Here is a 14,673-nt window from a genome sequence, read left to right on the forward strand (position 1 = left end):
GTTTGTTTGTTTGTTTGTTTGTTTGTTTGTTTTTGTAACAGTGTAAACAATGAAAGGTGGTGGATTAGCCAGTTGGTCATGATCAACTCTGGGCTGGACCAGTTACCGTATTTACCGCACTATAAGACTCACCAGATTATAAGGCGCACTGTTGAAGACTGGCTCTGTTTTCATACATAAGGCGCATCATATTATAAGGCGCATTAAGACAAACAAAACAGTCAGATAACTCGACCTTTATTAAGCTCATTCACAGTAACTCTTAACACTGTTAAGCTGTAGCACATTAAATATTGAAAAATACACTTACTTTTTCCAGTACATTCAACTTCCACAGTTCCATCAAATTCTTCACCTTCCGTGTCTGAGTTACGGTAAACAGCTGGGCAGTTTCAGCATCAAGCATGCCCAGATCCCTCTCACGCCGGATTAAAAGCCGTTTAAAGTGCATTCAGCAAAATAAAACAATCGGATGAGTAAACTTTAACCAACTCTTTCACAGTAGCTATTAACATTGTTAAGCTGTAAAACATCAAATATTGAACACAATACACTTACATTTTGAGTACATTCAACTTCCACAAATCCCTCAAACTCTTCACCTTCAGTGTCTGAGTTAAACAGCTGGGCAATTTCGGCATCAAGCATGCCCGGATCCCTCTCATCATTATCTGAATCAGTCTCGTTGCTGTTACTTAGCTGTTCAGTGATTATTCCAGCCTTCGTGAAAGCTCGGACGACACTTGAGACTGATACCTTAGCCCAAGCATCCACGATCCATTGGCAGATAGTGGCGTAACTCGCTCGGCGTTGCCTCCCTGTCTTGGTGAATGTGTGTTCGCCTTCTGTCATCCAATGCTCCCACGCAGCTCGTAATTTAACTTTGAACGACCTGTTTACACCAATATCTAGTGGTTGGAGTTCTTTGGTTAATCCACCCGGAATGACGGCAAGCTCCGAATTAGTTTGCTTCACTTGGGTTTTGACAGTCTCGGTGAGATGGGCGCGCATGGAGTCGTAGATCAAAAGAGACGGAGATTTGTGGAAAAAGCCATCCGGTCTCTTGACATAAACTTCCCTCAGCCACTCGCTCATTTTCTCTTCGTCCATCCAGCCTTTTGAGTTAGCCTTGACGATGACGCCGGCCGGAAACTTTTCTTTTGGCAAAGTCTTCCTCTTGAAAATGACCATGGGTGGTAGTTTCTGGCCATTAGCTTGGCAGCCCAGAACTACAGTGAAGGATGACTTCTCGTTCCCTGTGGTGCGTTAGATACCGTACTGGTCCCTGTTTTCTCGACAGTACGGTTCACGGGGATGTCAAAGGTGAGGAGGACCTCGTCCATGTTAGTGATGTTCTGGCCGGATCTTCTTTTCAGTGATCTTATTCTGGCAGTAGGTGCGGAAAATGGCCAACTTTTCTTTGTAATCGTTTGGCAGTTGCTGTGAGACAGTAGTTCTTGTGCGGATTGAGAGATTATGCCTTTTCATAAAACGGAAGCACCAAGAAGGTCCCCCTCGAAAGTCATTGATCTGCATGTCACGTGCTACCGCTGTTGCCTTGAGTCGAATAGAGACTGTAGAGACACTTCTACCTGCTGTTCTCTGTTCAATCACCCACTGTTCAATTTTGTCCTCTAACTGTGGCCATCGCGCCTTGTTCCCTCGGAAACTCCTTTTGGTCTTCTTTACTTGTTTTAGGTCATCTTCTTGCTTCCTCCACTTGCGCACCATGGACTCATTAATGCCGAATTGTCTCGCAGCTGCTCTATTTCCATTCTCTTCTGCATAACTAATTGCTCGAAGTTTAAAATCCGCTTCGTAAGCGTGTCTCTTCGCGGGTGCCATTTTGGAGTCGTTATACACACACAACAGGGTAATGTTGTATTGAAGCACAGTACGTATTACTCCGCGAAGCTCCTGGCAACGGTAACCGTAATGCTCCTAAAAGTGGCACTAAAAATATTTTTTGACAGATTTTTAAGCATAGTGTGCCACATAAAACCGGTTCGAGGTCAGTAAGCACAAACCAAAATTCATACATAAGGCGCACCAGATTATAAGGCGCACTGTCGATTTTTGTGAAGATTTAAGGATTTTACGTGCGCCTTATAGTGCGGTAAATACGGTACAATACATCCTTATCGAGGTGCAAAAGAACACAATTTGTCCCGTACTTCAGCTAGAATGAAAAAAAAAGACACAAAGCTGGAGTTATTCTGTGTCTTTGCTGCACAGCTGCCTCTTCTCTCATCCTCTCCCCCTCCCTCTCCTGTTGCTACTTCAATCATGAAACTGTTCAATGATCAGCTGATCGGCTTTTCTGTCCAAGTCCCGTCTCTCGTGTTTGTTTATCGCCCACTTTGCGCCAGAGAAAGGAAAACAGCGACTGTCACACTAAACAACAGCAGCACGCTTACGCTTGATAAGCTGTTGTTAGAATTTATTTAATATTACTTTCTAGTATCAGCTGATGTTTGCTGGAGCCACAGCTGTAAAAGCTGCTGGTCATGAATTCGGTTTAGATATCTGGTGAGAGGGAAACATGAAGGTGAAAGGGAAGCTAAAATATGTCCATTTTGTTGTCAGATGAACATATGAGACACTTTGACTCTTCAGTGCAGTGTGGAGCCTAACAAAGATCTGTTTTGTGTCCCAGCTGATCAGCAGGAGGAGAAGAGTCTGACGGAGCAGCAGAGGAACATTTTCACCTGCTTGGACTCAGCTGAGTCACTACAGAGAAAACAATGAGCTCAACACGGAAGGTGACAGATACTAGTGTAAAGAAGTACTCCATCAAAAGCTGAATTACTGATTTAACTTGTTTACTTAAGTGGAAAAGTACGGGCTCTGAAATGTACTCAGAGTAAGAAAGTAAAAGTAGCTCCTTGAAGAACATTTTTACCACCAGTTTTTATTCAAAGCTAACTGAAGCTTGTGCTATATTAATTTAATAATAAATCAGTAGATGAAATATAAACTATTTATTTCTAATAAAGGAACTCAGTTTGAATCAATTAAGTAGAAAATGAAGGAAAATAAAACGTGTGTATCTTCTGTTGCCTACACTGTAGAGGGTGACTTTGCCTCTAAACAGGAACATGAGCAGGGAAGAGGTTAAAGTGGGATTGAGCAGGTGGGAACCCTAAAATCAGCTGTAGTGGCTCAGCGTGGGGAAAAGAATCACAGCTCACAATAATTTCTATTGAGAGCTCTAGTAGATTTTCTTAAAGTACAGGCTGTGATCAGCTGACCTGCTGCTCTCTGTGGATGTACACAACTGAATTCAACCAGATGTCAGCAGATGTTTCATGAGCTGTCCTGGCTGATTTCCATCCTCTACACTGACAGTACACCGTCTTTATATTAGACACTATAGTGTTGGTATGAAGGTGGAACTCAGTGGATGAATGTCAGCATCATGAGCTTCAGTTTAAATGAATCTCTGCTATACTTGATGTAATCTGACTCTGACATAAGCACCACAGTCACTGTGCATCAGTCACACATTGTTCTTTACTTTAAATCCATCACAGTTCAGCAAACTAACCTGTTTATCCTGCACTAACCTGCAGAGGATCTTCATGCAGGTTTTAAATAACACAGTTGGTCTGCCTCAGATTGTTTTGCAGCAAGTTTCACAATCTGAAAAAACATAATGTCACATGTACAGACCCAATATCTGATTTCAACATATGAGGACTTACATGTTAGCTTTACATTTTCAGTTTATTAAATCCCACTGAGCAGTCCTTCCCTTTAAATCTAACCTCTCCTCTTCCTCTCCTGTCCTGTGTGTCTTATCTTTCTCCATCTCTGAGTGAAGTTAGCTCTCTTTCTTTTCTGTCCCTGTGATGTACAGCAGCTGGACCTTTAGCCAGCAACACACTTTTTTATTGTCAGTTTGTGTGTTTGCTGATGTTTTTTGAGCTGATAGAAGTGCTGCATTTGAAATTACCTGCCATTTAAAAAATATGAATCCATTTATTATTGCTCATCTTCTGTATTGCTAGCTGGATGCTGAAGTACCGTGACTGCAACTTATGAGCACCTGCAGTCGTTCAGGTGTTGTGCCAAAAAAAAAACATTGGTCCACTTTAACTCCTGATTATGTTTTGCACACCGTTTTGCCTCTTTAATCTGTTTTTATGTTTCACACCCTGGTGATTAGTGCACGATCAGGATTGCCTTTCGTGTGTTAATGTTTAGGTTCAAATCAGTTTGATGTTTGATGTCTGCAGCGATGAAATAACTGTCCTCAAATGGCTTAAACCAAAAGTAACAAGCCTGTTTTGAAAATGTAAAGAGTAGAAAATACAGATATGTGTAGGGAGTAAAAGTTTAAAAGAAATCCTGAGGCTACAATCAGACTCTGACATTTTCCTTCACTGAACCAGGCTGGTAACTGCTACGTTTGATTTATTATCATTGATTAAATTAGAAAATTATCGAAATATATAATAGGGAACAGCAATAGGAATATATAAAAAAGTATCGATCTGGTAAATATTTATATATTATATATGTATACATTTTTATATATCTGTGTATAATCAGGAGTGATGGGCATGATTTTAGTGTTTGAACAGTCATGAATTATTTTTAGCACCAGGTTGGATGTAATGTGTTAGAACTACCAGCAGGTGGGGATAAGAGACCTTTAAGGTGTTTGGTGCCACACTGCACCTTCAAGTTTAAAACTAGTGCTAATGGAGGGAGTTTGAAGGTTCAGTTTGTTCCACGACTGCATTTCACTCACTGCCTCTGTTTGTATCTCTGTCACTGCAGGACCAACATGGAGCGAGAGGTCAGCGCTCTCAGGAGGCCGACAAACCTCACAGAAGAAAGAGAGAGAAAACATACACCTGTGACGAGTGTGGGAAGGATTTTACTGGAAAGGCTAATCTAAAACATCATCAGGTCATCCACACTGGAGAGAGACCGTTCAGCTGTGACTTGTGTGGAAAGTCTTTTTCCTGGAAGCGTTCCCTAAAAACACACCAACTCATCCACAGTGGAGTTAAAGCGTACAGCTGTGATCAGTGTGGCAGAGCTTTTACTCAATTTAGCAACTTATAGAGTCATCTAGTTACCCACTCTGGAATTAAGGCATACACCTGTGACATCTGTGGAAAAACTTTCAGCCGGAGAGGAAACCGAAATATACACCTACTCATTCACACCAGACATGATGTGTACTGCTGTGAACAGTGTGGCAAACAGTTTATAACTGACACACAGTTACAACAACACATGTTTACCCACACTGATGAGAGAGCTTATAAATGTGACCTGTGTGAGAAGACTTTTAAATCTCCACATTACCTGAGAAAACACCAACAGATCCACACCAGAAAGAGACTCTACAAGTGCAGTTACTGTGAGGTATGTATTTATATTTTTATCTTCTCATCTTAGCCTGACTGTTTGGAACAACTCTGCTCATTAAACTGTGTTAGCATGTTAGCAATTCTACTGCATGGAAAAGCAGCTCTGAGTGATTATTCAGATTTTCATGTCAGTTATGATTTTAGTATTACTGTAGTATTATGGTGGTAGTATTGTAGTTAGTGCAGCCCAGTAAACTGAGTGTGTTAACTGAAACAGTCAAATGTAATTGGACGTCTGCAGAGATGCTCTTTATTTCAGGCGACGTTCAGGATGAAAGTGTTGAAGGACTGACTTACACTGTCTTTGTGTCTTTGTTTAGAAGCAGAGCGACACAGATGGATCCAGTTCTCAACCCTGTCATCACTGTGGTGGTGGGAAAGACTTTCGTTGTGACCTTTGTGGAAAAAGTTTCAGTTGGCAAGCCGCCCTAAAAATACATCAACGTAGACACACTGGAGACAAACTGAAATACTGCAAAGAATGTGGGAGAAGCTTCACCACATCATATAAATTAAAACGACATGAACTGATTCACAGTGGGGTTAAAAAGCACCTCTGTGATCAGTGTGGGTCATCCTTCATCAGTGCAGGTCAGCTTAAAAGACACAAACGAGTCCACACAGGAGAGAAACCATACAAGTGCAGACACTGTGACAAAAGTTTCTCATGTTCAAGTAGTCAAAACAGGCATGAACGTACACACTTGGAAGGGAACTACAGCTGTGACCAGTGTGACAAGAGCTTCAGGAATCTCATTTCATACTCTGAACACAAACGATCCCACGTTACTAATAAACTGTTTCACTGTTACCAATGTGCCAAAACATTCACCTCATTGTCTGCTCTGTGCAAACATCAGCGTGATCACTCAGGGCTGAAATCACTCCCATCACTGGATCACAGTGAATCTGAAGAGACAGAAAGATCCTCTGGTTTCAGTGTCAGACTCAAAAAGCTTGAGATCAGGCTCCACAGAGTTCAGATAGAATCATTTAAACTTGTGTTGAACTGAACTGGTTGCTGGGCTGAACTTCTAGTTAATACAGATTTACATGGGATCTTATTTTCTGTCGTTTTACTGAGTCAGTTTTGTCCTTTTTTCTCTGTCCTGGTTTTGCTCATCTGTAAATAATTGAAACTCAAAGTAATTGAAACCCAAAGTAAAATCAAGTTTTGATCATCTTTAAAAAAAGCATTACAATAATGGGCATTACCAATGCAAACTGAATAATACAGAAGATGAAAGAACAGACTTTGATCAGTTAATAAAGCTCATGATCTTGATTCATTGTGGCTGCTACACAGATACTTCTGGGTCACTTCTCTCAGTTAGGAACCTTCCTACTACCATTCACACCCATGGTCAATTTCAAATCATCAGTTAACCTAACCCTATGCATGTTTTTGGACTGTGAGAAGCCACCAGAGTACCAGAGAGAACATAAGCAGACATGGGAAGACTCCAGACAGAAAGGCCCTAGACTGGATTCAAACCCTGGATCTTCTATGATGAGAATTTCCTGTTCTTCCACATCTAAAAGGTTCATGTTGTGCAGCCTCAGCAGAAGAAAAAGGGCGAGATTAGAGCAGTTATGAAATGCAGCAGTTACATTAATAAGAAAGATGAATCGGTCTTTCTGACTTCTCTAATTGTATTGACTCAATTTCATCAACTGCAATGCCTGAAACATGTTTTTGCATAATATCCTTTGTAGCATGAGTTGTACAGCCATAATTTATGGCAGCATACAGCGTATGTGGTCCAGCTGGTCTGTGGGCCTCTCTTGTGCTCTTGTTGGTCTGTCAGCCGCACAGAAGAGTAAAGTTATAACAAACACAGAGCTGAAGTGAAACCAAGTGTTAAAAACAATGAATCGTGTCCTCTGCAGCCACTGTTTGTGCTTTTCATGCTGTGTTTCTGGTCTTTGGAGTTTTTTCACAGTTCTCCTGCTCTCGGTGAATTCGGCTGTCACCTTCCCTGCTTAGTTCCACTTCTCAAATATATAATAACACAGAAAAGTATAGTACTGGTCAGCATTTATTACACTCTTGTGTTGTTGTAATGTTTTTACAACTATTCCTGGTTGGATGTCAAGCGCGATTATCTGCAATGGATGGTAGAGATAGACTCAGTACAATAACAGAAGATATTATGTAAATCTTTATTATTATGTTTGTTATTATTGGAATGATTAAAAACTAGCTGAGGGTGGATCTGGACTCTGCTGCTGTCTGGGTGACTGATCTCACAGCTCCATCACTAAACTGTGTCTGATCTGTTTCTTCATATTTGATCTCAGTTATAATAATTAATCACGTCAGTTGTGCTGCTGTTTTCTCTGTGTGCTGAAATTCCAACCAGGCAGAGTTGTTATGAGTTTTCTGTCTTTGGGGATGTTTATTTTTGTGCTTGCAGCGCTGTGAGCCAGAACAGCGAGAGAAAACTCTGCAACAGCAACGAGCCGAATGCTTAAGTGGATCCCAGCAGCTGCACATTTGCTACGCTGATTTAGAGGATATCTTTGCTCTGGATTTATATTTATACTTTTTCATTTCTATATGATTCTTCTTACATCTAAACGAAGATGATTCAATTTGCTAAATTTTGAAGGCTCTTCGTGCTCGGGTGTCTCATGTATACTAATTAAAGATATACATGAGTAACAGCATTATTATTATTAATAATAATAATAATGCCAACATGATGACTGTTCATAGCTCCTGCTTTGAAATACTGAACTTTAAAATTGACCTCATGAAAGATCATAATTCACAGTGGCCCACTGTCAGAATAATTCTGAATAGAAAATCATTGAGTTAATCTGAACCTTTCTCAAATGTGCTGTGAATAAATGCTGCTGCAAGCCACTGTGGGAAAGCTGTGTTATTATAATGAAAACATCTGTGACACATTCACAGAGGATGAGGTCACAGAGGGACGACACGCAGAGGCTGTATTAAAGTCAAAAATCCAAATCTTAAGTCCTAAACAGGCAGTGGTTACAAACAGGAAGACAAGCAGTCCATTAAACAGTCTACAGGGTCAAACATACAGAGAATTCAAACAGCTATAAAAAAAAAAAAAAGAACTGGACACTGGCTGCTTCTGTTGTTTCCCCAGGAGAAGTGTGGAGCTCCAGCCACAAGTTTTATTTCATCTGTGTTTTGTTCAGAGTCCCGTCAGACCTCCAGAATGGTGTCAGAGTGTTTTCTATCCACCTTCCACGTGATGAGCACAGACCTCAGGTCCAGACCTCCCCGGGCACCATAGCCTCTTTGGAGCTAATAGGTGGAAGCAGGTTTTGTTGGGACAGGAACTGAAGAGGAAACTGACGAGGAAGGCAAGGATCTTCTTCAGCTCCTCCGAGCCCGAGCCGGGACCTCTTCGTCCAGGCCAGCATTTGCGAGGTAGCCCTCCAACGTCGCTGGATGGCAGACAGTGGAAAACCTAGAGGAGTAGGAGAGAAACAGCAGCTTGGAGCATGTCTTTATACTGTTTAGTTTTTAGATCCACAGACTTTCTTTTAATGTCATGTGAATGTGACACACATCCAGTGTGTGAATGGGTGGATGACTGGTTGTGTAAAGCGCTATAGAAATACAGGCCATTTTTCTTTTAATGTCATTGTTCAGGATCTATGACTGATTATGTATTTATAGTATTTCTCCATGACTGTGTGACAGCAAGTGGAAACTATCAGCTTTACCTTTGTTGATATGCTTGTAATTTTAATACCGATTAAATTGTCCATTAAATAATAGAAAGCTCATATATGAAAATGTATTATAAAAAAGAAAGTTCATCTGAATACAAAGGAGTACACTCACCTTCTGGTGATGGAGGTGTAGCGAGCACTGGTGAACATCCAGGCCTCCTCGTAGAACTGATCACTGATTGGATCCAAAACATCGATAGAGGATCTGTGTAAGCGCTGAGGATCGTCCTGATGGACACAGAACAGAAGGAGGGTGAGACAAGTGAAGATATACGAAACAATACTGTGAAACAAACTGACCCACACAGGGTTTGATTCAGAGGTGATTGACACTTTATTTGACCACAAGCAATCTTTTCTGGTTTGACGCCGTCTTTGTAGCCAGAAACCAGCTCTCTCCTCGGCTTCCTCCACTACACGCTTCCCCCCCGCCAGTCTCCTCAGTCACTATAAAGGGGAGAGTCATGAGTCCCATCACCCTCACCTGTCCCATCCAACGTCCGGCCACCACCCTCCACTGCAGCAGGCCAGGGACACCCCTGCCACAATAAGTAAACGTATATCCTTGCTGTACCCTTAACGCTAACCCCAGGAGTAGTCCAGCAGTAGAAATCAGTCCAATAACGAGGTGTGTAACATCTAGCAGGGTGACAGAAAAACCCAGTGTAACTTCTAAGGACCTCAACGTCTCTCTCACATTGCGTTTTTTTAAACATGTTTCCATTTGTCACTTCAGTCTTTACTCTGAAATACAGGAAGAGAAATCATGGCTGAAATAATTTCTCATGAAACCAGGGCTGTGGTCCAACAGTCAGTTTTAGTGAGGAAGGTTCCTAACTGAGAGAAGTGACCCAGAAGTATCTGTGTAGCAGCCACAATGAATCAAGATCATGAGTTTTATTAACTGATCAAAGTCTATTCTTTCATCTTGTGTATTATTTAGTTTGCATTGGTAATGCCCATTATTGTAATGCTTTTTAAAGATGATCAAAACTTTATTTTTGTCATGGTCTGGGCGAGCCTTAGTAACTTTCCACAGCATCAGCTCTCCTCCTCTAGGTGGAGCCCTTCCTACCCCTCCCCGTTCCTCAGCTGCAGGCAATTATTCTGGCAGTATTTAGGAGCAGCGCACACAATGAGTCTTCGTCAGATCGTCTGCTAACCTCAGTTAGTTCACAGCCTCATGTTCCTGTGTATTTATCAGTGTGCGTTACTTACCTCTCTCTTCCTGTCTCCTAGTCGGTACCTGGACTCGACATTCCAAACCCTGCCATAGCCTCGCTTCTGGATTCCGGTCAGCTGCTGCTTAATCCTTTTCAGACAAACTGCCATTCTCACCTGCCTGCCTCCCTGCACACCTGTATTGGACTCAGCACTCGCCTGGACCTCGCCTCGCCTCCACCTCCAGCTAATCCCCGCCTGTGAACACGTAAGCCATCCCAGCTTGTCAAATGGGGAAACTCTCACAACTCCTTGGACTGTTCTGATTTTCCTGTCCTACGTTTCAGTGCCCTGGTCTGCCACAGTTTCCACCAGCCCCACTCCAGTCTCAGCAGTTTAGTGACCTGACTGTTCCATGCTCGCCCTAGCCCCGCACCTCACAGACACCACGCTTTTGCACAAAGCTTAATCTTGTTTTGTTTTTTTCTGTTTTTTTTTTCAATATATTTTTATTGATTTTATAATTGAGCAGTATACAACAATCACCTTCAAAAGAACACAATAGAAGGTGGACGGCAAGTCAACAAGGTGTTAAGACAGAGTATATTTCACTTCAAGTTTATCCATCAGGCTAATGACTGGTTGCCAAATCTTATAAAACACACTCTCGGTTAGACAAGGTAAACCTAATTTTCTCCAGGTGGAGTCCATTTCCAAATTCTCTCAACCACATTTCGAAGGTAGGAGGTTTATCAGACTTCCAGCAGAGAAGTATCAGCTTTCTAGCCACAAGTGTAGTCATTGACACAACCTGCGTCTCTGTCTTGTCCCTTGCCCATCCCGGTTTAGACACCCCGAACAATGCTGCAAAGGGGGTACATGGGACCTCCCTGCCAGTAGCTTTGATCAGAAAATCAAACAAATGATTCCAAAAAAGCTGTAGTTTTTGGCATTGAAAGAAAAGGTGAGATAAAGTTCCTCGACCACTTGAACACTTAACACAGAGGGCTGAAACGTTCTTATATATTTTTTCCACTTTAGTGGGAGAAAAATGCAACCTATACACAACCTTGAATTGGATCAGACTATGTCTAGCATTTATAGAACTACAATATATATTCTTAATGCACTCTTGCCAAAGATCATCAGTAACATCCACCCCCAGTTCTTCCTGCCACTGCTCACTAAAAGTATCAGATGAAGGACTGTATATATCTAGTAAGGCCCTGTAAAAGCGAGACACAGTAGTGTAGGGCTCAACTGACATGAAGCTGTCAAGCACTGAGTTTCGAGGAATCAAATTGTATTGTGGAATAGATGCTTTGATGAAATGTCTCAACTGTAAAAATCTGAAAAAATGTGAATTAGGAAGATTAAATTTCACCCTCAATTGCTGAAAAGATGGAAAATGTCCATCAATGTAAATATCTTTGAGAGAACAAATCCCTCTTCCCTGCCATGTCACAAACGTGATGTCCTCCAGCCCAGGCCTGAAGGCATGATTGTTACATATTGAGCATCCAAATACATTTTAGGAGCTTTTACTGTGCCCAATAGTTGGTTCCAGACCTTAATTGAATTTTGAATCACAGGATTTCTGCCATATCGAGTATTCTTCACTTTTATCGGGCTATTAAGCAGGGCTGGAAGACAAGTTTGTCTACAAGACAGGTGTTCCATCATCAGCCATGATGTCCTTCCAAATCAGCACCTGGAGTACACCTTCGCCAAAATGAAAAAATATTTAAGTGTGCAGCCATATAATATAATCTAAAATTTGGGAGTCCAAGGCCAAAAAAAGTCTTATGTTTAACAAGATGTTTTTTGGAAATTCTAGGAACCTTACCCGACCACACAAAGGAGGATACAATAGAATCCAGCTTTTTAAAATATGACTGGGGAATGCACACTGGGATTGACTGAAAGATGTACAAAAATCTGGGCAAAGCTACCATTTTGATGGCATTAATCCGCCCACCATGGAAATTGGCAATGTGACCCAAAACTCAATATTCTTCTCTAATCCAATTTATCTTATACCCTGAGAGAGAACCAAATTCGTTAATAAGCTGCAATAGTGGACTGATCGAGGTCTTAGGTTTTGATATGAATAAAACTACGTCATCAGCATAAGCAGAGAACTTATGAGGAATACCCTGATGTATAATCGGTAGTATATCAGAACTTAGCTGCATACGAGCTGCTAAAGGTTCTAGGGCCAGGGCAAAAATAAAAGGAAAAATGGGATCTCCCTGTCGCGTGCCCCTGTGCAATCGAAAAGGGTTTGATACATCATTGTTAGTCCTTACCGAGGCCATAGGTCCTTTGTACAAAATTCCAATCCAATTGATAAAAGAATCACCAAATCCAAATTTGGATAATACAGTAAACATATACGGCCACTCGACCTGATCAAAAGCTTTTTCAGCTTTTACCACAGAATCATCTGAACACCTAGCAGGACTATATATGAGATTAAATAATCTACACAAATTAAAATAAATGTAGCGGTTAGGGATAAACCCTGTTTGATCTGGATGTATAAGTTTAGCAATATAAACTTTAAGGCGGTTTGATAAAACTTTTGTTAATATCTTGGTCTCAACAGAAAGGAGAGACATAGGCCGATAGGACGAGACTGACATAGGATCGCGATCTTTTTTTAAGAATCAATGAAATTACACCATGATACAATGAACTTGGCAAAGAGCCAGACAATTTTGAATAGTTAAACATACGCAAAATCAGAGGGGCTAGCAATGAGGAGTAAGCTTTATAAAACTCTGCTCCAAAACCATCCGGCCCAGGGGCCTTATTATTTGACATCTGTTGAATAGCTGTCTTAATCTCATCTAATGTGAAGTCCGCCTCCAAATCTGCAACTGCCTCATCATCTAATTTTGGGAGATTACACTTTTCCAGAAAGTCCTCAATTAATGACTGACTCGCAGAACTCTTAGAGCTATAAAGATCACGATAAAAATCTTCAAAACACTTGTTTATTTGTTGGGGGTTTCTAGTGGTCCGCCCATGTTTGTTATTGATCGATAGTATCGTTTGTGATGCTTGTGTTTTCCTAAGTAATCTCGCAAGTAACCTATGAGGCTTATCACCCAATTCAAAAAATGTTTGCTTACACTTAGTGATTTGAAGGCAAACTTGTTTGCTGAGCAGAGAATTATACTCACACTTCAATTTAGTAATTTTGCCCAGTAATTCTATTTTGGGAGAGGACTGATAAGTTTGTTCTAGCTGCTGTATATTTGACTCAAGATCCTTCAAAGCCATTTCCTGGGATTTACGTTTAGCTGCAGAGAACGAAATAATGTGGCCTCGAATTATCGCCTTCATACTCTCCCAGAGAATTGCATCGTTAACATCACCTTTATCGTTATCATTAATATAATCTAAAATGTGCTTCTCTAATTTCTTATGAAAGGTCTCATCTTTAAGCAGAGTTGGATCAAAGTGCCAGTTTCTTCCCTGTAAATTGGCTAAATCTGCAAAATCCAGATCAATGGACACAGAGCTATGGTCAGAAATTAAAATAGGATGGTAGGTGACATCCCTCATAATTGGAATAAATTTAGAGTCCAGAAAGATATAATCAATACGGGAGTACGACCCATGAACGGAAGAGAAAAAGGAGTAAGCCCTGCCTGTGGGGTAAAGTAGTCTCCAAGTATCCACCATGTTCATATTTTTCAACAAACTCTTCACAACATGACTGGATTTAGACTGTTGGGTATGAGCCGATGCACTTTTATCCAAAGATGTGTCCAGTACCAGATTCATATCCCCAGCTATTGTAATATTAGAATTATATACATTTGGCAACAGCTTAAAAGTCTTTTGAAAAAACTCAGGGCAATCAAAGTTAGAACCATATACGTTTACAAAAGTGACGGGTAACAAGTTAAAGAGACCTGTAAGAATTGGGTACCTTCCCCCCTGATCCACAGTAACTGTGCTTTGACAGAAAGGAATATTCTTTCTAAACAAAAATTGCAACTCCTCTTGCTTTAGCTCCAAAATTAGCATTGTATGCTTGACCCAACTAATTAGCAGAGAGCACAGATTGAACCTTGCGCTTAGCATGTGTCTCCTGTAAAAAAATTATGTCAGGTTGCAATAGTTTAAGGTGTGCAAGAACTTTAGCCCTTTTTACAGGATTGCCCAGGCCTTTCACATTCCAACTGACCAACCTCAGTGTAGTTTTATTGAATGTGTTTATCCTAATTTGACTAGCTAACCAGTAGTTATACACTCTGTAATTACCACATTTAAGATTGTACCACCATAGAACAAAAACATCCAAACATAAAACACTAAGAACAGTCCCACTAAAAATGAGGGACCTCCCCAATCAAAGCCCTTCGCCACCCAATATATCCAATAGGAACATAGT

At 40.9% G+C, this 14,673-nt stretch overlaps 1 long non-coding RNA gene across 1 annotated transcript; it reads left to right on the plus strand.

Moving 5' to 3' along the window:
* The first annotated feature begins 2,654 nt into the window (after positions 1–2,654).
* LOC134634786 (uncharacterized) lies at positions 2,655–6,475 on the plus strand. The gene is made up of 3 exons (XR_010094878.1): positions 2,655–2,762; positions 4,786–5,382; positions 5,708–6,475. It is a non-coding gene; the product is annotated as an uncharacterized LOC134634786 (long non-coding RNA).
* Positions 6,476–14,673: the final 8,198 nt, after the last annotated feature.

This window comes from Pelmatolapia mariae, linkage group LG9, assembly GCF_036321145.2.
Source record: "Pelmatolapia mariae isolate MD_Pm_ZW linkage group LG9, Pm_UMD_F_2, whole genome shotgun sequence".
NCBI classification, from domain to species: domain Eukaryota; kingdom Metazoa; phylum Chordata; class Actinopteri; order Cichliformes; family Cichlidae; genus Pelmatolapia; species Pelmatolapia mariae.